The sequence below is a fragment of the Cucumis melo genome, chromosome 9 (assembly GCF_025177605.1).
Source record: "Cucumis melo cultivar AY chromosome 9, USDA_Cmelo_AY_1.0, whole genome shotgun sequence".
NCBI classification, from domain to species: Eukaryota; Viridiplantae; Streptophyta; class Magnoliopsida; order Cucurbitales; family Cucurbitaceae; genus Cucumis; species Cucumis melo.
In genome coordinates, this window is record NC_066865.1 from 15,258,176 (window position 1) to 15,283,715 (window position 25,540).

The window sequence follows — 25,540 nt, forward strand, 5'->3', positions numbered from 1 at the left end:
AACCTAAAGCAAGGTCATTCTCATAGGTTAGAGAAGGAGTCAGAGGGAGATTTCCAGTGAGTATGGTCTAAGGAGAGGCTAGAATAGGACCAATTGCAGAGAGTCTGCTCTTTAAAGGGAATTAGACCTTTCAGTTGCTGGGTACAAGAATCGGAAGAGACCAAATAGGCTTCGGGGGGTTGAATACCTTATATCAGTCTAAGGATAGGAATAGTCATCAGTCTCGACTAAGATATGAATATCAAGACAGTTATTCCAGAATGAAAGACGCACGGACCGCTTGCCTTTCTTCTTTCTTAAGTAGCTGGATTTCTTCTTTCAGTATCGCCTTCAAAGGCTTATGTCCCAATTGACTTTGATTTCATGGAAAACTTCCTTCTTTTTATTCCCCCGGAAACCCGTCAAAGACCCGCCCCGAAACCAGATGGTCGTCGGCCAAGTAGATATGGTTGGAAGTAGCTCGACTCCTGATTCCTCCATTGAATCACTAATGAGTAAGATCTTGCACGAGAAGAAAGGTACCTGAAAGCGAAAGACGAAGAGTCATCTTCTTGGGAAGTCTGACTTGGAATTAGAAGTTGAACCAAATGAGTTATTCCTTAAGAGTCAAAGGAATGGGTAACCCCTCAATCGGGAGCGAGGCCTGGAGCGGGTCACGGGTTCAAGTCTTTCCGCATCGAATGAATAAGAACGGAATCCGTCTCTTCTCTTTTTCTACTTACCTTGAAAGCAAGGGCCACAGCCTAGCCTGCAACCGCGATACCAAGAAGGCCTAGGCCTCATTAGATTTTCTTTTCTGACTTTGATTGACATATCTCGCTACCATGATTTAGAAAAAGAGCTTTCCGAGCGAACTACAAGAGAAAGGTCTTTCTGATCCTCTCCTTGTCTTTTTTCGGCTACCTATGGCCTCTACTGGAGCGTCTACTTCCCTTGAAAGAGAGGAATCTGACTCCTGGCTTAGCGTGAACTCGGTCTCGGGGGAGGTCTTATGGCACTGCCCTATTTCCTTCTCGATATTCCATATTTGGAAATAGCCTGATTTTAGGATGAGGATAGACTATGAAAAAGATTACAATCCGGTCGATCCGACTCTTTTTTAAGGCTTGACCTAAATAGAGCTTCTGAGGTTAGAGGAAAGCATATATCTACCCAGACCGCGCCCTACTTATTCTGAGGTGATAGCGGAGACCCAGCCCGTAGAAGGAGGATGATCGTCTGATTTCACCTTCACTTCTCCTTTTCCGTCTTCTCAACTCAATGAACAAGGGCTTGATCTTGTCCTTCCTAGCTTGATTCTCCTTCGCACCTTTCCAGTCGCTTCGCTTCGCGCCTTACGGAGCCTCATTTATTCCTCAATAGCAGGCGAGGACGAAATACTGATTCTAATTCTCCTTCTTTACTTTAAGACATTCTATTGAAAGATTCTTATTGGAAGAGGAGGTCTGACCCTATAGATTACTTATGCGTGAATCTCACTGGTGGTCTTTCATCAAAATGCTTTGTCTTCTTGTCCACTGATCATGAAAATCGGTCTCTGCCCTAGCTTCTGCAACTGAGACTGATGACTCCCACTCTCGCTTTGGAAGAGTTCTTATCCCACTTGGCCGCTCCCTCTTCCTTTGCTCAATCAACTAATATAGATATGATATCCGCACCCCTCGAGTCTGACCTTTCTTCCTTAAGAGTTGAGCAAAAGAGAAAAGGCGCGAAGCTTTAGCCGGAGGGTAAGGGCACCGGAGCGGCAAGGGGCGAAGCCAAGCGACTATTAAGGAGCGCAAATCGACATAGGAGCCTACGGGTGAGAAGAAGAGAGACTTAAGAGGAGATAGAGAGAGACGAAGCGATGAATAATGCCGTAGTAGGTTTTGATGATTTTCAAAGACTATGTAAAAGATTGAAGGCAGTCGGACTGACTTTCAACCTTTATTTACTTTAGGAGCGCAAACCGGAGGCAAAACTGGTGTTGATGATTTTCAAAGACTATGTAAAAGATTAGTATGGCAAGGTGTTGATGATTTAGATAGACTATGAAAAAGATTAGCATGCGAAGCCAAGCTTATATAAGAGAATAAGACAAGACCTACGGGAGCGCAAAGAGAAGGACTGAAAAGTCAGAACCTAGGGCAGAAGCACGAATCTTGCAAACTAATTAAGCTACGTAGGACGATCTATAATGGCGCATGAATGAAATATAATAAGAAAGGAGCGCAAGCGCAAGAAAGGCGAGACCAGAGTCAGTAGTTTCAGTGGCTCTTGTTCTTCTAGCCTTTAGTTGTTTATTGTATATTCTGAGCAATCTTGCCTCCTTGTGGTCAGCAGCCTCATCTCTTTGCCAAGGCTTAAGGCGAGGCTTTTCACTCTTTATCCTGGTCGAAACAAGCGGGAAGGTTCAAATCCAAGGGATGACGAGAAATCAGCCTTAAAAGAAAGTCAGTGAATATGGATTTCATGACTTAGTGGATAAAAGAGGTCCTTCGGACTGTCCTCTTGACTCCTTTTCTCTGATTTTCTTAGATAAGCCTCAACTCCTAAGCGCTCCTCTCCTTCCTAGCTTGATTCTCCTTCGCTCCTCTCCTTCCTAGCTTGATTCTCCTTCGCTCCTTCTTTGAAGATAATTCAGTCCTTTCGCCTTCTTATGAAAAGAGCCTTTCTTTCTCTCTCCATTTCATGCTCCTCAAATTCATAGATTATGCTGAAGGAGGTCCTCCGGACTATCCATATTAAGATTAACCCAGACTTAAGACCTGATCCTCTTTAGATATTATGATCCTTTGATGGCCGATACGGATGACTAAATCTTTCTTTTTCCCTTTTTCTCGCTGTCGGTGAATCCGCTGATTGAACTCCGTAACCCACTACGCGGTAAAAACAGCAAATTCTTTGCCTCTGTCTTATCCGCTTCTTTTCGCAATATTCTTTTGCACCTCTCTCCCTCTTTCTTATCTTTTCTTGGTCTCCTCCGAAAATGGCATATCCGCAAGGCGTAGACCATTCCGAAAGGCTAAAGCAGATCCCTTCTTCCAGTGTAGGCGTAAGCCACTCCGTCTAGGTGCTAGTCCACGATGCCCCTAGTCGCTAGCAAGACTGGGTTTAACCAATGCACTTTCGGGCATACATCCTTTTCATCAACTATTAACGATAAACCTTCTCAGTCAAAAGGAGATCTTTCAAGGTTGCCCGTCTAGGGTCCTACCATTCCGAGCTGGCCAGAGCGTAGCGGTTAAAGAAAAATATTCTGATCGCAAGTATTTCTCCTACGCGGAATCTCTTTATCCTTTCTTTCTCCCTAGCTCCAGCGTAGCGTAGCGTAGCGGACAGCCGTCAACAACTTGATATTTCTTTCTCCTACAATTCTCAGGATCAAAGTATTTGAGCTTTGCGCCTTCTGAATTTCTTTCTCAGGAGCGGACAGCCTGAAACTAAAGACTTTCTTTCTCCTTTCTTTATCCGGACCAGAAACTAGAACTATAATCAAACAATGTTCATTTCTTTGATAGGCTTGATTCTTTCATTGCGTTTTCCCGTCTTTTTTCCTTCTAAATGTGAGTTTTTCTCATCTTTCTATTTAACGATAATAGAGAAAAAATTCAAGATTTTGAATGAAAAGTTGCTACAAAGAAAGTGGTTTGCTCTCCTTATCAGTCGAGCCCTAGCTTTTTCTTCATTTGAGCTAAGAAAAAGAAGAAATTGAATATGTCAAAATCAGTCAAAAAAGATCTTTTCTCGTCCGAAGTTAAGCTACTCCAGATGAGTCTGAAATCCATATTCAAATTAATTCCAGTCGCTTCTTTAAGTGGAATCAAACTCCTAACGGAGAGGTCCAGATGACTTGTTTTTATCCATATTCATGAACTCATTGATAAGGAGCCTTTCTTCCGGGACAGATGACTATTGAGGTTGCTCCTCGGACTTTCAGATCAGCCTTTTCTGAGACTTCCCTTGATGCCTAGGCCCGATGTTAGCGCTTCCAACTCTTTCTCTTGTCCCGGTCCGTGGTAGCTTAATTACTTGTTTTTTTGCTTTGGGTTTCAGGAATGAACCTTGAAGAGCTCTTCCTCTCATTCCTCAAGCGAGTTCATTTCATTCAGGAAAAGAGTGATCATCTGAATTTCGTTATTCACACGGATCCGGAACTCCAGATTAAACTACCACGTACCGGTTAGGAAGTGTCTTTACCTTGAGGCGGCGTCTAATCGAGTGGAAGGGTAGCTATCATAGCTTTACCGAGAGTCAGCTGCGTCATCAAGAGTTCCATCTTCCATAGGAATGGAGGTCTAACACGTACCTAGCTAGAAGAGAGGGGGAAGGAGGACGACGAGTCCGAGGAAGTTACTGAATTGTCCATTCTCCCTGGGAAAATGACGGATTTTTGGCTGATTTTTTGTCTTTTCTTGCTGCAGCCAAAACCTTGCATTTTTGGAATTTGAGCTAATACCTAAAATAACTACAAAAGCCTATCTCGTCGATCGGCTTTGGTCGTACGTATTCGAGTAATTAATTGAATAAGGATCTGATCGAATCTAAAAAAAGGGTGACTGAAAGAGGCTGATCAAGTATCAAGTTCAGTGGCGTCAGAAGGGTCTTTTGCCTCCCCACTCCGCGGTTCCCCGTTCTGGATCCTATGCTGGCTGGTGGGCAGTTTGGGATAGTTTGTCCCAATAACTAATTATTTACCTACCGGTCCGTGGTAGCTTAATTCTTCTCTACCTTTCAAGAAAGGCCCCGTATTTGGGGCAGGATAGGGTCCTGACTGACGAAGGCGAAGGGAAAGAGAGAGCAACTGAGCCCCTACTTCAGCTTCTTTAGACCCTTGCTTTCATTCTCATCACATTCTGATTCGTTCTTTCTTTTTCTTTCTGACTCAAGTGCGATTCATTATTTCTTTCATGCGATAAAGACCGATAAAGAGGAATCTTTGCACGTAGATTCAAAATCAATCTCCGTATTTCTGGATTTCAGACTAACCAACTAGTTGTGTAAAAGTCAATCAAAAAAAAGCGAAATCAGCCTATAGTCCTTTCAACCTACTAAAAAGATTCAAGCCTATGGTCAAGAGATCTCGTTCATTCCCCTACCCGATCCTCCGATCTCACAACTTCTCTTTCTACTTCTGAAACAAGAACAGCGAAAGCTGAAACAAAAGCTAGAACTGAAGCTTCTCCTTCTCCTGATTCCACTAACTCCTCTTCTGGGAGAACCCCTGTCTCAAGATCTAACTTGCTCCCTCTTCCCCCACTCCGGAAGCGCTCCCTCTTTGATTGAACTTAGTTGACTTTCTTCCCTATCTGCTGGGATCCCTTTCTTTTCACTCTGACTCAGACCCTATCGACCCTACCGATATGGACTATTTTCCCAGTTTGCCATCCTGAATCCAGGACTAGAAAGCCTAGGCTTGATCTTATGGGTTGAGTGGTCAAAAAACAATGGCGGCTTAGTTCATAGGTGGTCAGGCTATAAGGGGGAGCTTCTGGTCGAGGTGATAGCTTTGCTTCCTCTTCGCTTTGGTCTCGAGCCTCTGTACCGGTTCGGCGTCCTATGATGGGACTTCCTCCGCACACTCCGTCCCCTACTTCAGATGTGAAAATGGACTAGAAAGAGAATCCCACTCCGCGGGGAAGAGAAAGGAGATGCATGGCTACGTGGATGGATAGGGATCCCATTTACCCCAGGGTTGAGTTTGCACGTAAAAGAAAGGTCAACGTATTTACGACTAAGACCTCAAATTCAAATGCAGAAATTGAGTAGCTCATTCAAGAGCATAAGCGAGGGCTAATCTGCCCCCTTTAATGGAAGAACCTCATAAATAACAAGGGATGGTGGTGCATCCTCTTCGTCCAAAGGGTCAGACTGGGTGGCGCATTCCTTCCTAAAGAACGGTGACTGAAAGAGGCTGTGGCTCTCTAAGCGTGGCTCCCTCTGTACTTTCAGTGGATAGTCGGCATCAAAATAGAATATGATCCTTCCACTAGGCTTGCCTTGTTGCGGGACTGATTTCTTCCACTTTCTCTGAATGCATGTGTTAAGCAATGAAAGAAGAGAAAGAAATCCAAAAAAAAGAAGAAAGAGACAAAGATCAACTCCTACTCCGCCTCGCCTCGCCTTTCAGTCGAGCCTTGTTCTTCAATCAGATTTTCACCCTTTATTCAAATCAAGGGTCCGGACTAGTTTAATTAGAACTCCTACTCCGCCTCTTTCTCAATATTCTTTGCTCAAAAGGAGGCGCGAAGCGAAAGGACTTAACAGGAGTGCATTATGAAATCACTCTCCAAATGATAAGGGGCGGTTCGAAGAAAGTCGACTGATAAGGAGTCAATGAAGAAGGAATTTTCAAGCTCATTCCTTATTCTGCCACTTAGAAGGAGCCCGACGAAGCCCTCAATCAAAAAGAAAGTCACTAGACGATCATTGAATAAAGAGACAGACAGATGAATATGACCCTGAATGAAAGTCAAATTCTTTGAGCCTGATAATTGAAGCAGATTTTCCACTCATTCAATGCCTGAGGTGAGGACGGACGCTTTTATCCACTAAAGAAAAGATGGAACTCAAAGAATAGGTTGAATGAGCAACAAGAATCTCCAGACTGAGTACGGTTATTCGCTCCAAACTACAATCAAACTCCAATAAAACAATAATCAAAACTCCAAAAAAATTAGTTACGAGTACTTTGATCTCTTTGATTTTCTTTTCTTTATCTAAAATCTTGTTATATTTTCTTTCTCTTTTCTTGTTCTAGTTTTGTTGTTGTTTGAGTGGATTGGAGAGGTGCACCTACCCACTCATCAGGTGTTCAGCTGACTTGCTTGCACTGAGAGACCCCTATTGTATTGGAATTAGGTGCCCATCTGTTTACTGTTGTCAACTAATCTCTTCAATCTTCAGTTCAATTCGACTCCATGTTAGAACATTTCTGTTCATGCTCTTTTTCTTTAAGTGGTCCTATTCTGTGTCCCGTGCTAGGAAGCATTACTCCTCTTTTCATTCCAAATTCAAGAATACGACCGATACGATTGATTGGTCTATGTGCCTCTCTTATTACTTTTTTGTATCCCCCTGTTCCTCGGATACAATTCGATCCTTCTACGGCCAAATCTCAATTTGTGGAAAGCCTTCGATGGCTTCCTTATTCAAACATCAATTTGTCTTTGGGTATAGACGGTATCTCTTTATTCTTCGTGATATTGACCACATTTCTGATCCCTATTTGCATTTTAGTGGGTTGGTCTGGTATGAGAAGTTATGGGAAAGAGTATATTACAGCATCTCTAATTCGTTCATTTCTAATGATCGCCGTGTTCCGCATGCTGGATCCTCTACTATTCTATGTTCTTCCCGAAAGCGTGCCAATCCCTATGTTGTGCGGAGCTGAGCATCTTCTATTCGCTGGGATCAAGCTTTTCCTCTGCAGGGGCCTTGTGCAGTAAACCCCCTACGGGCGGTCGTCCGTCGTCGTCAAGTAGTCCCCGCGAAGCTTTCGGGAAGAGGGGTAGTCTTGTGTGTAAGCATAGCATTTCTGGTCGAACCCGCCCAACCCAAGATCGAAGAACCGAACCTGACAGACACATCTTTTTCCTTTTGGGAGGGTACGGAGAGTAGTGGGTACCTCGTCAGACCTCGACCCGCCTACTCGGGTCTTGTATGAATATGCAGGAAGGGGTGCTCCTAGGTGTGTGTAGGGGTTGTGTTTGTTCGCGAGAATGGATTCCTCGTCAAGTCTGTTTGGGGGGTGTGGACACACTTGCGCGAATTCGGGGTAACGGCTACAAGGGAGAAAGAGAAAGGAAACTGTACCCGACCAGGGATGGACGTAAACTCGTAAGCTACGGAGGGTAGGGATAATCGTCCAGGTCTCTGATTGTGAAAGAAAAAAGCCGCCCCGCCACAGGGGTTGCTTCTGCTTCCTCTCTCGTCGCCGGGGAGCTCTTGGTGAGGAGACCGACGGATAAGTTGCTAAAACAAAGGGGAGAGGGGAGGATCGACCCGTTCAGTATCATTCCGAAGAAAGACTGTTGGCAGCTGGTGGAGACATTTCTTTGGCCCCCTGAAAAAGGAAATGCGGGCTGGGTGAAGCTCGGCAGAGAGTTCGAGACAGGTTAATATGGTAGAATAAACAAGTCAAGAGCAAATTCTTTGGTCCTAACTCATATTGCATTCAGCCTCTCCTGACAGTCGAGCCGCTTTCGCTCGTCTTGACCCCTCCAAAACAAAGGTCCTCAATGAGAGGATTTCTGACTCCTCCTACGGGACGCTAGGAGCAAAGAATTTGCGAAAAGGTCCTCAATGAGGCACTTCCATAGATCTGATTCAGATCAGATTCTAGTTCCAAACCTTTATGCATGCACCCCCGTACAAGTGCTGCGTACAAGTGGAGGCCAGGATAATTGGGAAAGAGAAAAGCAATTTGAACCGCTCACATCACAGTAGTAGTAGCAAGTCAGTCGGGGGAGAAAATCAGGCTATTACTTTCACATCTCTCTCTATCAAAAGATATCTATCTATCTATCGAGATCCGCTGCGTGAGCAACCCGACTGTGCCTGACATGTGCTCTACAGGCCGCACTCCTCTTCCCAACGAGCCCATTTTTTGTCTTTTGATTTGGAAGAGTTCGTATAGATTGAGTTTCAGTCTGTCTCCAGATAGGGCCCGCTAGCTAGTGAGCGGTTCTTTCGGGCGAGAAGCAGGCATCTCCCGCAACGCAAGCAGCATTCTTCGCCACTATCCGAGAAGCAAAAGATGAGAGAGTCCAGGCTGAAAATACATGCATAGATAGTGGTCTAATGACAAGGGCCGAGGAAGCTCGGGACGGAGCCGTATGATGCGGAAGTCTCACGTACGGTTCCCTGAGAAGGGAGTGGCTACCTACTGGAGCTTCGACCAACTACCATCGGTCAATTCCGCTTTGGGGCCACCCCTGACTCTACCATTATTATAGGGGTATGGGGTTCGAGACAAAGAAAGATCAAGGCAGCATATCAGTTTTTCCTTTATACTTTACTGGGATCCGTTTTGATGCTATTAGCTATTCTGTTGATTCTTCTCCAAACAGGAACCACCGATTTACAAATCTCATTAACCACAGAATTTAGTGAGCGGCGCCAAATCTTTCTATGGATTGCTTCTTTCGCCTCTTTCGCCGTCAAAGTGCCTATGGTACCAGTTCATATTTGGTTACCCGAAGCTCATGTAGAGGCACCTACGGCAGGATCCGTCATCTTGGCAGGAATTCTTTTAAAATTGGGAACCCACGGGTTTTTAAGATTTTCAATACCCATCTTTCCCGAAGCGACACTTTGTGCCACTCCTTTCATTTATACTCTAAGCGCGATTGCTATAATATATACTTCCTTGACCACTTCAAGACAGATCGATCTTAAGAAGATCATTGCTTACTCCTCAGTAGCCCATATGAATCTGGTGACTATTGGTATGTTTAGTCGGGCGGCGGCCGTTAGGTCACCTATTTTGAGTTATGGACACACAAGGCCAAAACATGTGTGCCGGGCGTGCGACCCATCAACCTACTAGCAATGGGGGAGAAAACATAGCATGTCGCAACAAAAGCTTGATTCGAGGCGTCAGCAATGCCGTCTGTTCCAAAAACAAAAGCCCCTTAGCGCCCCGGGACGGGAGTGGGGGACGGCCCTACGCGCAGGCAAGAGCAGCACCAGCTCTACGAAGAATCTCATCTTTCTCTTGGCTTTCCCAATTGGGAATCAGAACAGATCAGGCTATCTATCAATCGTCGATTAATGTCTCGAGAAAATATGCGAGAGCTAAAGCGAGAGGGGAGAAGGAGCGAGACCTAGTTATATCAGTCGAGATCACATAAAGATAGGGGGACCCAGCCGGTCTCATTAATAAGGGCAGATGAATATGACCCTGTCCGAAGGACTATCCATATTAACCTTGGGCTTTGACCCTTTGTTTTTGCTTCTACGTCTTTCTTCAGACCGGAGTGGAATTTCAAGCCTTTCGCAACTCCTCTCCACAAATTCTTTGCGCCTCTCCTTCTTAGTCGAGCTGCTTCGCACCTTTCCAGTCGCTTCTCTCATTCTTCGATCATTCTTTGATCCTTCGCAAATTCTTTGCGCCTTATAATTGCAATTTGAGAAGCGCATTTCTCTAAGAAAATCAGAGAAAAGGAGTCCTTCGCTTTCAGAGTCCTAACCTTTATATCCTAATTTTTTCATATGGATTGAATAATAATCGTCGGGCTCCTCTCCTTATCAGTCGAGTACCTTCGCTCCTCTCCTTATCAGTCGAGTACCTTCGCTCCTCTCCTTATCAGTCGAGTACCTTCGCTCCTCTCCTTCCTAACCTCAGTCGAGTGGCTTCGCTCCTCTCCTATATTTCAAACGTAGAGTACCTTCGCACCCTATTGTTTTGAGTCGAGTTATTTCATAACCTTCGGACGGACCCTTAATTGAAAATAAAGGAATCAATGAACAAGGGTTTGAGACAGGAGTGCAACTCAGAATGGAACTCAAAGAATAGGAGCCGAGCAAGATTCTAAACCTACTAAAAGGGCTTAAAGGAAGATAGGCTTTCTTATAATAGTCTCATAAGAGGAGATTTTCAGATTCAAGTCATAAGAGGATAAAATAATGGGAATGCAGTTCAAGGTTTGAAGCCCTATCTCTTCGACCAACTAAAGAAACCTATCCAGATCCATTAACAAGAAAAGCAAGCTTCTTTTTTGATGCCATAAGAAGAAAGTTCAGTCAGGTTCGCCTAGCCTTCTACGCCTTCTACCTACGGCAAGGTTATGAAATAGCGAGACCGCTCCGGAGGAGTAGAACAGAGGGGGGAATCTTCTTTCTAATATTGAATTACCGAATAGCGAAGCGCATTTCTCTAAGAAAATCAGAGAAAAGGAGTCCTTCGCTTTCAGAGTCCTAACCTTTGTATCCCACCTGGACCCTTGTTTATTGGAACTCAAACAAGGACTCCGCTCCGCTTCTTTGCTTCTACTACGTCCTACGGGGCTAAAAGTTAGAAAATGCTCATTTCACTAATCAAAGATGTGAAAATGGTTGAGGTCTTTTCTTGCTGCATTATTCTATTCGCCTGACTAAATGTCCATTTTAACTAAGAGTGAAAAACAAGCAAAAATACGTGAAAACTTGCTGTTTGCATAGGCCAAAAGTGACTAAACTGGCATTCCAACTCCCCTAAAAAGAACCTACTTAAAGGAAGAAAATCAAGCCCTACTCCTATCTTTTGGCGTCGGACTGACGGCTTGAAACCCAAAAATAATCGAAAGCCTATGGCTCAAAGAATTTGAGAAAGGAAGAAAGTGCAAATTCTCAAACTAGAGAAAGTTGGATAGGCTTGAATCTTTTTAGTAGGTTTAGAAGGAAAGCCGTCACACTGAATAGGATCAAGGCTGAAGTTCTCAAACTAGAGAAAGTTGGAAGGGTAGGTTGAAAGTCGGACGTAGAAGGTTTTCTATTATCGGAATAAGTCCTTTATGTCTTCTTTATTCTTCTTCTTCCTATTTCTTTATGGATGTTCATTGATTGCGCTCTTTCTTTCTTTTCAAAAAGTGGGCATTCGCTCTTCGGTTTTTCTTCATTCATCCGCCTCAACTGGATAGGTTTCTTTAGTTGGTTCTCAGCGAAGAAAGCCTAGAATGAAACTACCACGGACCGCAAAGAAGCGGAGCGGGGACTCAAAAGGAGCTGTTTCGCGGAGAGAGAAAGAGAAAGGTAACTGAAAGAGGAATAAGTGCTCTTTCCCTCTATAATTCTTTGCGCCTTGTTCATTGACTTCTTGACTGATTCTTTCTTGGGATCGGATCGGGGATCCTAATAAGGATCAATCTCCTATTTCTATCTATTATCCAGAAAGAAGAAAGAAAGAGATATGTATCTGATGGAGTCTACATCGTACGTAGAGCGCCCAAGCGCTTTTTAGGCCTGCTCCGTTCTCTTATCCGTCCAATGCACTGGGCTCATCTCGTGGAGGGAAAAGCCAAAAGAGAGTTGTAGTCTTCTTGTTCGCCGCCTCGACGCATTCCCTTCTCTCCCCGGCATCGTCCCACACAGAAAGAAAGAGCGCAGAGCCCCGGCCCGACCTGTGGGTCCGCTAACGTCAAGCGAGGAGTTGAGCCTGAACTGGCGAACCGCAGTCACTTTCGGAACCATACTTCCTACAGCTAAGACGAGCGGGAAGGCGCAGCGCAACCGAACGTGAGCTGCTATACCGAATCCCCCGCAGTCCATCGGGGACCGAGTGGTAAGGCCATGATCCGCAGGGGAACGGAGAACTCATTCTTCCATTGGGGACAGGTGCACGAACGAGAACTCCAAACGTCACACATCCGTCGCCTACCTACCGTTTAGGTGGCACCAGCGAGATCCAGCCCTTGTTCATTGAGGCGGTAAGGAACTTCGTGTCGCGGCTGCTCCACTCCGCCGCCGCGCGGTCTCATGAACTGAACTTCGTTGCCTTCCTGCGCGCGAAGCGAATTGGCGCTCTTCCGATCGGGGCGGGGAGTTTCAATGAAAAGAAGATTTGATGAGCTTTTTTCCAAAACTCAGAATCAATGGAATTCATGTATCTAAGGCTATCCATGAAAAGATCTATTCTCTCTTTCTCTTCCTTACTGAACTTCTTCTTTCTTTACGAAGGAGAGGTTAGAATATGCGAGAAAGAGTCAGAAAGGGGAAGGTTATTCCTCCAGCATCAAAATAGAAGCTTGCTTTTCTTGTTAGTAGGTTCTTAGCTCTGCAACTCAACTCCGTTCTTTTCTCGACCATTGAATCTAGAGAAAAGACAAGATTTTGCCTACCTTTCGAGTTCTTCATATTTTCTTCTTTCATTCTTTCTTTCATGAGATCTTCATTCTCTCTTTACGATGTTTCGGAAGCTTAGCGAGCTTTCTGCCGGCCGACCACTATCCTAGGCTTTCCTTGTTGGACTTGTTTATGAGTAGAAGCGGAGCGGAGGCTCAAAGAATGATCGAAGGAGTGGGAATCTGACTAGTACTCCTTCTACGCCCCTGTTCATTGACTTGCTTTTCTTCTTTTTATTCCTTGAAATTCAAACCCGTCATATTTCATTGATCCGTATTTTCAGTGGTCCGAAGGACAGAAGTTTGAGTTCCATGAATGAGTCCGACCGCTAAGTGGGAATATGTAGGATGAAAGTACGGACAGAAGTTTTGGATAAACAAGGGCTAATATATATGGAAGTACTCGTCCTCCGTAGTTGAATCTGGCTTGTTCATTCCACTGATTGTAGTAGGCGAAGGACTGATTTGTTTGAGCCTTTGTTCTGAAATCTGATTTTCACCCTTTATTCACTTCGTTGCACTCCCTCCGTTAGGCGCAAAGAATTTGCGAAGGACTCCTTTTCTCTTCTTTTCTTAGAGAAATGCCTCTCCTATATCTGAAACTACGAGTACCTTCGCACCTGAATTTATCTACGAGCCCCTCAACGAACATTTTGTTCATTGATTCAGCTTGAATCTTGGACTCCTTTCGCAACTCCTACTCCGCCTTGCGCTCCATCTTTGACTTAGTGGATCAAAGAGGTCCTCCGGACTTTGAAGATTCCACTAAAAGACTAGTCACCTGGACCTTTGAAATTCAAGCAGTGAGGACTAGCTTAATTAGTCCTCTCCTTTCAGTCGAGTCCTCTACCATACGTCGGACTTGTTCATTCCACTAAGATTTGCGGATGACTCAAACTTCATCCTATAGTTTCTTTTCCTTCATGTTCCTGGTTTATTTCCTACTAAGAAGAAGTTCATATGGAGAAAGAAAAAGGTCCAGATTCTTTTTTCGCAAATTCTTTGCTCAAGAAAAAGGAGGTTATGAAATAACTCGACTCCCACGGGGCGAAGAAAGTCGACTGATAAGGAGTCAATGAATAAAGACTCATTTCATAAAGCGAAAGGACTGATTTCAAATATTTTCAGGAGTGCAACGAAAGAAATCCATATAAAGAATAACCTCCGGACGACTCCCAGTTCGAAGAAAGTCGACTAAGAAGGAGTCAATGAAGAAGGGCGTAGCTTATGTAAAGGTTCGACGAAGGAGCCTGAATGAATAAAGGCCCTTTCAATAAAGAAAGAGAAAAGCAAATAGTAACCAAGGCATCCTTATCTTGGCAGGTCCGAAGTGGAATATGAATATGTCCTTATCAATGAGACTCCTACTCCGCCTCCGCTAGGAGCAAAGAATTTGCGAAAAACCACTAACCCGTCCTCCGGACCATCTGGACCCTTTATATTTCAAGGATAGGCTTTCTTTCTAAACCTACTAACAAAAAAAGCAAGCTTCTCTCAAATTCTTTGAGCCCCCACTCCGCGGTTTTCCACTGAAACTTTCTTTTCTTCCGCCCCCTCTTCCTATGGTCGAGCTACTTCCGTCCCTCCTTCGGAGTAGTCTGAAAACCGCTCCGTGGGGTGGCTCTTTCTCGCTTCCTTTCATTCGCTTCGCGGGAGCCGCACAGCACATAGCTGGAAGTCAGAGGGCCCATACTACCTGCCTAACCCCTCGCTCCGAGGGACCGTAGATCGGAAAGCGCCTTCTTAATAACCCCATTCATCCAAAAGAGAAGGGGCCTATGTATTTGCATGACCCCTGCAGATTTGACTCTATCTACACTCGGAGCCAATCCCCTATCGGTCCTGCCACCACGCCGCAGAACGGGAGCTCGTGTGGAACCTTTTCTTTCTGGCGTAACTGCGGTCAAAGGTAAGAAAATCTGACGGTCGCGTAATAGAAGGGCCGGAGGTACGGTAAACTCGGCCAAAATATGGGCCCCGCACAATCCTTCTTCTTCAGTAAAGCCGACCTCTTTTTCGCCAGTGCTGACGCAGTGCGCACGTAGATAAGGAAAGCCAAATCCCAGTGGGGGGCCGGTGCCTTTCTTTGACGGCCTCAATTCCTATTTTTCAGCCGTGGGGAAGCTCGGTCGGGAAGAGGGGAAAGGCTTGGGCCTACCTATCCCGATAGGACCTCATAAAGGAAGGGGAGCTGTTGAGAGGTTCCATATTGCCGAGCCGAAGGGCAGCACTTCTCTACGTGATCGTAGTATCTCACCTCCTCTCGTCCCCGCAGCATTTCATAGTATCTATGCACTATTTCCGGTTCACTGATAAGGAAGATAGAGTTGGGGTGGGGGTGACGGATGTGATACGTCAAGTATGACCCGGAGAGATACATGCTAACTATGGGTAGAAAGCAGGAACCATTATGTAAAGAATTGCGGGGGTTTACAGATCTCTTATACTACCATCGATCGACAGAGCGGAACAACCAGAAAAATCAGTGCCGTTAGAAAGCCGTATGATAGGTGGTAACTATCTTGTACGGTTCGGGGGGTAATCGGCGTACTCGTATCAGTGGGGGGGAATCTTTGGCTCTATCGAACATACAGGGAATTGGAGGTAGCATTCTACCGATGTTAAGTCATGGACTGGTTCCTTCAGCCCTTTTTCTATGTGTTGGTGTTCTATATGACCGACATCAGACTCGACTTGTTAGATATTACGGAGGTTCAGTGAGCACCATGCCGAATCTCTCTACCATTTCCTTCTCTTTCACTTTGGCCAATATGAGTTTACCTGGTACTAGCAGCTTTATCGGGGAATTTCCCATCTCAGTAGGAGCTTTCCAAAGAAATAGCTTAGTAGCCACATTAGCCGCGCTTGGGATGATTTTAGGCGCGGCGTATTCCCTTTGGCTATATAATCGTGTGGTTTCTGGAAATTGCAAACCCGATTTCCTCCATAAATTCTCCGATCCAAATGGCAGAGAAGTTTCCATATTTATACCTTTTCTTGTTGGAGGGGCGACCGCCCGTTGAACTACCATGAAAAAAGGGGTAAACCAATGTGATCATGACATTGTAGGTGCTTGCGATGGGACGGATGCGACTTCCCTCAGTTGGTTTGGGTGGCATAGCCCGTTGCAGAAGTCCCCCCCTTAACCATTTCTTTGGTCTTTAGGGAGCCAAAGCTTGACTTTACTAAGAAAAAAAGGCTGGCGCAGGAGCCTCTAAATAGTAGGAAACTGAAGGAAGGAGCGATGTAATTGAGCGAGACCGGAAAGAAAGAGGAAGCCCACGGTGCGAAGCGAAGGAACTCAACTCCGTTCTATCAGTTGAGATCATCAGCTCTTCTTATTTCTTTCTCGGAAAAAATCACTCTTTGTCTTTCTTTCATTCTCTGTATCGGTTAGGAAATAATAGGCTCGACTTAGAGGATCGGAAGGAAAGAAAGGACGGGGGGCAAGGATGCATGGTACTTCTCGACCCTGTCTCCGAGGGACAGTTGAAGGAGCGACTCATGAATGCTGCCGGGTTGGACGAGCCAATAACTCTCAGGCCTTCGGTCTCTTTTTTGAGCAAGAATCACAGCCTTACCGCTACGTGGGCTTCACCATGATACGGACTCCAAGTTCTGATGGCGGAGCACGAGGGGATTTCTCAGAAATCTGATGATGGGAATGGAAACCAGAAGCACGACCGGGGTCCAAGATAATCAATAATCAATAAGAGTCAGGTAAGCATGAGACTTTTTGGTAGTAGCGGTGAACCAGATGGCCGCGGCGATGGAATCTGGGACGGAGGACTCGTAGTATCTCTCTAGATCTGGCAAAAGCTCAAATTCTTTGAGCCTCCTAACGTAATTCGAATGGGGGCGGACCTGACCGCTTTCGCCCCTCTCCTTATTTAGTAGGTCAACTTGCACGACTTTACATAAGCTACGCCCTTCTTCATTGACTCCTTCTTAGTCGAGCTGCTTCGCACCCTATCGTTTTGAGTCGTCCGGAGGCGCGAAGCGAAACGACTGTTAAGGAGTGGTATTATGAAATAACTCTCCAAATAAGGAAGGTTCGAAGAAACTCGACTGATAAGGAGAGGAGAGGGTCAAAGATGAATAAAGAAAGCGAAACGACTGATTTCAAATATTTTTAGGAGTGGTATTATGAAATAGCTCTCCAAATAAGGAAGGAGAGGGTCAAAGAATTTGAGGCGAAACGACTGTATTATAATATTAATAGGAGTGGTATTATGAAATAGCTCTCCAAATAAGGAAGGAGAGGGTCAAAGAATTTGAGGCGAAACGACTGTATTATCATAAAAGAAGGAGTGGTATTATGAAATAGCTCGACTGTAAGGAGAGGGGAGAAGCGAAACGACTGAATCTAATAGGAGTGGTATTATGAAATAGCTCTCCAAATAAGGAAGGAGAGGGTCAAAGAATTTGAGGCGAAACGACTGATTTCAAATATTTTTAGGAGTGGTATTATTCAATAGCTCTCAAAATAATAAGGAAGGAGAGGGTCAAAGAATTTGAGGCGAAACGACTGAATTATCATAAAAGAAGGAGCCCTTTATTTGAAGAAATAACTCGACTCCAAATAGAGGAGAGGGGAGAAGCGAAACGACTGATTTAAAGAAGGAGCCCTTGATTTTCTGAAATCACTCTCCAAATAGTAAGGTTCGAAGAAAGTCGACTGATAAGGAGTCAATGAACAAGGGCGAATTCCTTATTCTTAACAGGAGTGCAACGAAAGAAATCCATATAAACATAATGCACTCCTTCTCATTGATAATGAAGGAGTTTCGCTCTCTCTTTATTCAATGAGCTTTGATCCTTATCTTTTTGAGTCGAGTTATTGAATAATGCACTCCCACCTAAGAATAATAAGGGATAATTCCTTTCGCTCTCAAATTCTTCTCAACTCCTCTCCTATATTTTTTTCTACGAGTACCTTCGCTCCTCGCATATTTCATTGCGCCTCTATTTTGAGTCGAGTTATTTCATTGAATAATAATCGTCGGGCTCTGAACCTTATCAGTCGAGCTGCCCTTGTTCATTGACTCCTTATCAGTCGACTTTCTTCGAACCTCCAAACAAACCTTCGCTCCTCTCCTTCCTAACCTCAGTCGAGCCGCTTTCGCTCCTTCGCTCCTTCACAGTCGCTTCGCTTCGCGCCTTCGCAAATTCTTTGCTCCTTTCCAGTCGCTTCTCAACCTTTGTTCATTGATTCAGCTTGAATCTTGGACTCCTTTCAGTCGAGCCTCCTCTGCTTTTTTAGCCTACGGAGTCTCTCATTGAGGACCTTTGTTTTCTTTGAGCCTCCGCGCGCTCTTCATTTTTCAGCGTCTTTCTCGTGGCGGGAAGAGAACAAGAGGAGGTATCGATAGTCGGACTGATTTATTCCATATACTTTGAGTAGGCTTTCTTCTTTCTGGTTGGTACTTATAGAGGGCGAGCTTTATTTAAGAGAGAATGGGGAGTGAATCTCATCCGTTTTCGTTCTTGCTTTGGTTCGGGCTCCTCTCTCTCTTATTCGTAGTTAGGAAGGGGGAAGGAGTCTAAATCAATGGACATTAATTCACCATCATTGATGGACGTTGCACATGACACACGAGAAATTCGACTCAAGGTCCGGCGCTAATAGAAGTAGCGGACTCTCCTAGTAGCGAAGGAAAAGGGCAGGGCTTTTTTCGTCGTAATAGTGGGCCGGTCTCATGAGATCTATGCCGGCCGAATCAAATTCAGGTCGCAGCAGAGTAAGCTACTCCAGATGAGTTGACGCCCTCGCCTGGCGCCATTCCCGGACCTAGCAGCAGACGGGCAGGCCGGGCCAGAATTCAGACCAGACTCTTCTTTCTTTGAGCTGCTCCCACGCACGCAGACCGGAAGATCTTGTCCTGGACTGGACAAGTACGTAGAGATCTTCGTGGGACCGGGGAGGGAGTCTCAATCGATCTTTTCTAGGATTCCTTATCACGCACGGAGATCTTTCCATTGTCAGAGGTGGTATAACTACCACCTTGAAGAGACTCAGAAAGGTTAGCTTACTACCTGCCTGCCTCTACTACAGAGGTTGACTTTGTACCGCCCGGAGGTCATATAGATCGGAACCCGGAGCGATAAGAAGGGTCGGTCAATAGCATAGCTCTTTCTTTCCCGGGTCTCCTTTCTCCTTCGAAAGGCCTTCGCATTCCTAATCCGGTGGGGGGCCGGACGGCTTTCTTTGCCCCAGCTTGGCGAATCGCATCCCCGCGCAACGACATTCTTTGTGCGCCCCTGACCGTTCTCGCTCAGTCTTTGCAAGGGCTGGGGAGGCAGTCTACGAAGCTCAGCCTATCGCCACGCCGACCATCAAATACGACCTTCTCAAAGAAAAGATGGAATGGCCGGCCCCAAGAGCGCTTATGTCATATAGGAAGGCTGGAAAGAATCCCATAAGTTCAGAAGAAGAAGAAGTTTGAGTCATCCGCATCTCTGGGTCCTTTCATCCTACATATTCCCACGGGGCGGTCGGACGGGTCCTCCGGCGCGAAGCGAAAGGCATTTATCTAAGAAAATCAGAGAAAAGGAGTCCTTCGCAAATTCTTTGCCCCTAACTACGGGAGTGCAACGAAAGAATTCCACAGGCTAATTAAACTAGTCCTCACTGGTTTAATTTAAACAAAGGCTGAATTCAAGCTAATATGGATATAAACAAGTCCTACGGACGGGTTCAAAGAAGATTTCAAGGACTCCGGACGAGTTCCAGAGGTCTCGACTGAAAGGAGAGTGAGGCGCAAAGAATTTGCGAATAAAGTCAAAGAATGATCGAAGAATTTGAGCTTTTCATTCCACTCATTCAATGCCTGAGGACGGACGTAGGACCACTCAAACTTCTGTCCTCCGGACCGGTAGGAATAAGAGAAAGAAAAGTCCAGGTTGGTTGGTGAGCCTAGTGATAGGAAACTATCTAGCTTGGTTCGGAGAGCACTTGTTGGGTTCAATCTTTCTTTCTTGCTAAATGTTACGGCCTAAATGCTAAACTATTGACCCTACTTGTTCGGATGGGTGTTCACCCCAAAGTGTTCCCGGACCACATGCATACATCCGTAAGTAACTTAGTGCAACATGGCAAATTTCATTGAGAGGAATCAGTAAAGAAAAGAAAAAGGAAGATCTGACAACTAAGTATATCGTATTTGATGTCCTCGGGCTAAGGAGTGTCCACATGAGTTCGTTGAGGTGTCTACACAGGAATCAAAACCTCTTTTCTATTCTGTCGAGAGTTCGGGGATTGCTCCACCTAAGTCGAAGGAAAAGGATCAATTCTCAATTCTAACTAGTTAGAAGAAGGCTCTTTGGCAAATTCTTGAGATCTGGGTAGAGTCTCGCTCAGTAAAGAGAGTTGTAGATTCGTAAGATCATGATAAAGTCCCCTTGACTTGAGAAACTATTAGTCAAGCGCGGGAGCGCTACAACTAGCATAGCAGCCTTCGGTCGGAAAAAGGCTCTCAAGCCCCTACTCCTAAGTTGGAGCAAGAAGCAAGGGATTGAGCGCAGTAGGTCTTCTATGAGAGAAAAGAGAAGAGAACAGATATTCTTCGCTCGGGAAAATTCTTCTATAACTGATAGTGAGTTTACAGGGAAGATTACTTCTTTTTTGAAGAGGGGGGAGTAGCATATTCTACCCTCTCCCACTGACTCCCATAAAGTAGCTTGCTCTCTCTCACCACTGTCGAGTCAGAAGGGGGAATGGGGCATGGCCTCGTGTCAGCACACCAAGGAAGAGTCTGACTAAAAAGGCAACTTCAAGCTCAAGCCTCATCCCTTTCTTCATTCTCATCAGAGGTCTTGTTCATACTCGGTAGATATTCTGGTAACAATAGTACTCAAGGCTCCGCAAGGAGTTGACCCGAATCAGATTTTCTCTTATGTAGCTGAGTTCTAGCTTGCTTCTACAACTCGGTCTCGTTCATACCGCTACGTGGGCACCGACCCTACTACTTTTTCTTCTTCATGAAACTCGGCTGGTGGAGCATATTCATCCCCTGCCCCTCTTGTCTTCTTTTTCTACTTTCAGTGGATAGTCGGACCTCTGAATTCCAGTCAAAAGACTATATTAACAAGTTCTAGCTTTAGGCAGCTTCACACCGGTCCGTGGTAGTTTCATTAGTATCGCTATCGCTTCAAAAGGATGTATCTGACCTTGCTCCCCAACCTATTCTATTCCTTCACACCTTTCATTGGTCGTAGAGCTTCGCTTCCTATTTCTGTGACTCATTCAACCGGACTCTTTCTGACTGTCTTCCTTCTAAGGATCGAACTGGAACTCTTCTCCAACTCAGCGGGGCGGAATCAAGGAGAGAGGGTATCTATATTCACGCTGGCCTTTTCACATGCAAGTCGGACGGCTCAGATCGCTTTCATTTTCTCTACTAAAGTACGAGGAAAAGATCTCATTCAAAGCGCGTAGTGGGTCATTGATTCTTGACAAAGGGCTCGACTGAATCAATGACTAATTTTTTCATATGGATTTCTTTCGTTGCACTCCTGAATTTATGAGAATTCAGTCCTTTCGCTTTCTTTATTCAATTCCTTGTTCATTGACTCCTTATCAGTCGACTTTCTTCGAACCGCCCCTTATTATTTGGAGAGCTATTGAATAATACCACTCCTATTAATATTATAATACAGTCGTTTCGCTTTCTTTATTCAATTCCTTGTTCATTGACTCCTTATCAGTCGACTTTCTTCGAACCGCCCCGTGGGAGTCGAGCTATTTCATAACCTTCGGACGGACCCTTATTTCATCCATATTAACCTGTCCTTCGGACTCCGGAGGCGCGAAGCGAAGCGACTGTGAAGGATCAAAGCTCATTTCATAAAGAGACTCAAAACGAAAGGTGCGAAGGTACTCGTAGTTTCAGATATAGGAGAGGCGGAAAGAATTTGCGAGAAGCTCATTTCATAAAGACTGATCATTATTCTTAAAAGGAGTGCAACGAAGTTCATAAAGGCTCGATTCCCAGGCGGAGAAGGACTGATTTTCTTCCTCCATTTCATAACTAAAAGCGAGACCAATTAAACTACCACGGACCGGTTCAAAGATTCTTTCCGTCTCGGCCGAGTACTCTTTCTTGCCCTTTCAGAGGAAGAAATTCAAGGATGAAGATCAGTGAACCTATACATCACTACAAAGATCCCAATCGTAGCTGCTAACTTAGCTTTCTCTCGTTCTACCCGCACCCGGTCTCACCTATATGGCCTTTTCATGGTCTCGGTCCTTCGCCGTGGAAACTGGGGATGAGTCAAATCCTAGGGCTGGAAGGTATCCTCTCGCTCGCTTTCAGGTTGGGGATACTTCATCCTCTTTTTCTTCATACATTCTATGAAATAATGTCTTCTCACTAGTTATCCACCAACTAAATCATATGAGTTCGCTCCTTTGTTCATTGACTTTGTACCGAAAAAGCGAAGCTATTCCTCAACCGCGTAGAAGGAGTTTTTCGGGTGTCCGAGATTCCAAAAGAACCAAGAAAAGAGGATAAAGGATCAGTCTCTACCTACTGAATAAGACGAGAGCGAGAGGTTTATTCACAGTTTGAAAGTGGAATGAGAGAGAAGAAAGAAAGAGGAATTCCTCAGTGAATTAGCAGTTTGAGTCTTCCACGCATTTCATGAGAATCTTTTTGAAATTCAGATAAGTCAGAGTCCTTGTTCATTGAGGCGGTGGTTGAGTTATTCCCTGATTTCTGAATCAAGGGTAGAGAATCAGATGGTCGTCTTCTCGACTGGAAGGATCCCGGAGAGGGGAAGGGCCGAGGTTTCATCAAGAAAGAGTCAGAATCTCTCTCTTTCATCATTCAAGGATGAAGACGAAAGTAGGGATAGGGTAGAAGGACTTGTCCCTATCTTTTCGGAATCAGACAGGTAAGAAGAAGAGGCGCAAAGAATTTGCGAGTCATTCAACCTTCTTTCATTGCTCTTCTCCCTTTCCGTAGGGTTCGGCTATCATCAATAGGCAGCGAGAAGTCACTGAAATCTCCATCTTATCTTTCAGGTTGGGATCGAGGAGTCTTCCTGCTTATTCTATTCCCGAGTAGAGTAGTAGATGCCTGGAAAGCTTCTCGACTAAGCCGCTATCCTGATCCTTAAAGCAGTTCACATAAGAAAAGGAATGAGTGGAAGAGAAAGAGAAATCTGTCTCAGTAGTAGCCGTCTAGAAAGAATCAGTATCGATCGGGAGTGGAAGGTGGAAGAAGGAGACCGTGCACCAGTATGCCTTCCACGAGGTCTACAGGCTGGACACGCGAAGAAAGTAGCAATTAAACTACCACGTACCGGTGAGAAGAAAGAATGAACTCATTAAAGAAAGAGAGAATTCTATCAGAGAATAAATAGTTATGACTTGATAAACCAGTTCTGATTATAAGAAGAAGATATAAGTCGGCGCGAAGGCGTATTAAGCTGACCACGGACCGGATCAAGTTCAGTCAGAAGAAGCGGAGGCAAGTCAGATAAGAAGCCAGAGAAGACTCAAGAGGAGGGAGGCAAGGACAGAACCTAAAATAAGTACGAAGGACTCCTAATCTCTGATTTATGGGACTAGAAAGTTCAGTCAGAAAATGCAAAGCCTATCCTTCCAGAGGAGATCGAAGGCAGAACCTACTATTCAGATATAAGGAGAGGAAACCTAGAAAACCAATAAAAACAAAGGTCCAGATTAGCTTAATTAGTGAATTTGGGGACTCGTAGATAAATTCAGGTGCGAAGGTACTCTACGTTTCAGATATAGGAGAGGCGGAAAGAATTTGCGAGGAGCGAAAGCGGCTCGACTGATAAGGTTCAGAGCGAAAGCGGCTCGACTGATAAGGTTCAGAGCGAAAGCGGCTCGACTGATAAGGAGAGGAGTTGAGAAGAATTTGAAAAGGAGCCCGACGATTAATAGAACCTACTATTTCTCAGAAAGGTGAATATGGATATAAACAAGTCCAGAGGCTCAAAGAATGATCGAAGAATTTGAGAGGTCAAAGCCCTCAATCAAAAATAAAGGAAAGGAGAGGCGCAAAGAATTTGTGGAGACCTTCATAGTCGTGCAAAGACGTAGAAGGAGTCGAGAGGAAAAGTCGAAGAAGAGGTCTTGAGTTCTGGTGTCTATTTGCTTACCACTCTCAATTAGGACAAATACCAGTTCTTCACCCTACTAACCCACGTAGCGGGAAAGTTCGCCTTTCGCACAAAGGCAGACAGCGATATTACCTGGTGGGCTACTATGAGGGAAAAGCTCTATCTCAAGGACGAGGATCAGAAGAGAGTTGGACGCCGTGCCCTCTTCTCAACTCCTACGGAGCCTCTCTCTTTCTCTTTAAGTTCTTCTTCGATGATCATTGGGTATTCTTTGAGCTATAACCTTGCTTTTCACTCCGGTAAGCCAACTCCCAATCAAGGGTAGAAAAGATCTTTCGCAAATGAAGAAAGAAGAGAGGCGAGAGGCCTTGGCCAAATCATGCTTACGAATGATGAGAATGATGCCTCAACCCAAAGCCTACTTATTCTCTCTCATTCTGACTCAAGATCTCATTCCGCTGCCTAGCAAATCAACTTCCGATCGATCCGATCTTTTCACTCTTCCCGACCGACGGGGATTCCTCTACCCCTGCCTCTGATTCCGATTCCTAAACTGAGAATGCTAACTCAGACTCGATGACTCTTGAAGTTATTAATGAAATGAAAGAGAGAAGGCGCAATTCAATATGCGAGGAGCGAAGGTACTCGACTGAGGTTAGGAAGGAGAGGAGCGAAGGTACTCTACGAAAAAAATATAGGTTCAGAGCGAAGGTACTCGACTGAGGTTAGGAAGGAGAGGAGCGAAGGTACTCGTAGTTTTCAATATAGGAGAGGAGTTGAGAAAAAATAAAGAGAAAAAGAATGAGACAGAAAACTTTTCATGATCTTCTTAGCTTTCTTATCTTATTTCATCTTCTAACTATCATCAGCAAAGGTCAGACTCCTCGTCTTCACCCCCCCGAATTCATCCTCCTTCTACGTCAAAGAAAACAAAGGCGCAATTTGCGAATAAAGTCATGAAATTACTCCGGACTAAAATCACTCAATATTCTTGCAAATATCTTTCTATTTGACTCTTCGCAAATTCTTTGCTCCCCTAATTAAGCTACGGAGGACGAGTAGTCTTCTTCCACGCGATTTCTCATTCTTTGAATGATTCTCATCCTTCTACCCCGAGAAAATGAGATTCAAGGTCGGTCTTTGAGTTGAAGAAGAAGCAAGGGTCGAGGATTACTAGGTCCTTATCTTCTTCTTTCAGTATTCAGTCATTGTATTTCAGGAATAAGCTGAGGCAGAGGAATCACTCGAGAGCTAAGAGCACAAAGGAAAGCGCTCGACCGCCATTGTATTTCAGGAATAAGCTGAGGCAGAGTAGGAGTCATCATTCCCAGTTTTTCTGTAAAGGAATATGCTAACCAACCCCTGAGCTTAGAGAAGTTTCAGTTCTTCTTGTGATCAATTCATTCTCAGTTCGTCAAGCCTGATGCCAGCGGGACGGTATCGCAGTCTCGGAAGTCGGAATCAAGGTAATCATCAGTCGAGACCCCAAATATAGGATAGAAAGGGCTTAGCCGTATAGGATAGGTTATGCACTCGACTTCAAAAAAACCGGAATTCATTTGAATATGGATTTCTCAAATTCTTTGAGCTCTAATAGTTCAGGGATCAGGACTTCGCAAATTCTTTGCGCCTAACCTTTGTATCCTTTT

At 44.8% G+C, this 25,540-nt stretch overlaps 1 protein-coding gene and 1 long non-coding RNA gene across 2 annotated transcripts in view; one reads left to right on the plus strand and one right to left on the minus strand.

The window, feature by feature from the left end:
• The window catches only part of LOC103501381 (2-methylpropanoate--CoA ligase CCL4-like), a 209,971-nt gene that overhangs the window by 99,155 nt on the left and 85,276 nt on the right, over positions 1-25,540 (plus strand). The gene's annotated exons all lie outside the window — the stretch shown is intronic.
• LOC127151023 (uncharacterized) lies at positions 7,337-20,253 on the minus strand. Its single transcript, XR_007823705.1, has 2 exons — positions 17,816-20,253; positions 7,337-10,226 (listed from the first exon to the last, which is right to left on the minus strand). It is a non-coding gene; the product is annotated as an uncharacterized LOC127151023 (long non-coding RNA).